Below are 485 nucleotides of genomic sequence, written 5' to 3'. Positions count from 1 at the left end.
GCGCAACAGATATTTGTGGAACTGAGGGACAGCAAAGTGACGTGGGGCGCGAAGCCCAGCGGGCAGGGAGTGGGAGTCCAGCCATTCGGAGGGGCTGAGCTGGGACAGGTGGCTCCCTCCCTGCGACGGGGATAGTGAACAACAAAAAAGAATGGAGTGAGCAGGAAGGTTTAGGCCCCAACCTACAGCCGCCTCCACTGCCCCTGCCCCTCAATCCGAGAAGAAGTTCCCAGTCGGGGAAACTGAGGCAGCGCGGCTGAGAAGCCCTGGAGGCCCCTGCCTGCGCCGGGCCGTCTGGGCGAAGACGCCTCCACACCCCCAGCGCAGCTCAGACCCTCGCTTCCACCGCAGCTGGTCGGGTCCCCCCACTCCCCACCCCGCGCCAGTTTATAGAACAACAATTTGGGGAAAACAATCCGGGCCGAGTGACGGCCCCGTAATTGTGACAAAGTGAGTGCGGGCGACTGGAGAGAGCGCTAGGGCGG

The sequence above is a fragment of the Myotis brandtii genome, unplaced genomic scaffold (assembly GCF_000412655.1).
Source record: "Myotis brandtii unplaced genomic scaffold, ASM41265v1 scaffold517, whole genome shotgun sequence".
Classification (NCBI taxonomy): Eukaryota; Metazoa; Chordata; class Mammalia; order Chiroptera; family Vespertilionidae; genus Myotis; species Myotis brandtii.
The sequence above is the reverse complement of the archived record's forward strand: the minus strand, read 5'-3'. Positions refer to the sequence as shown.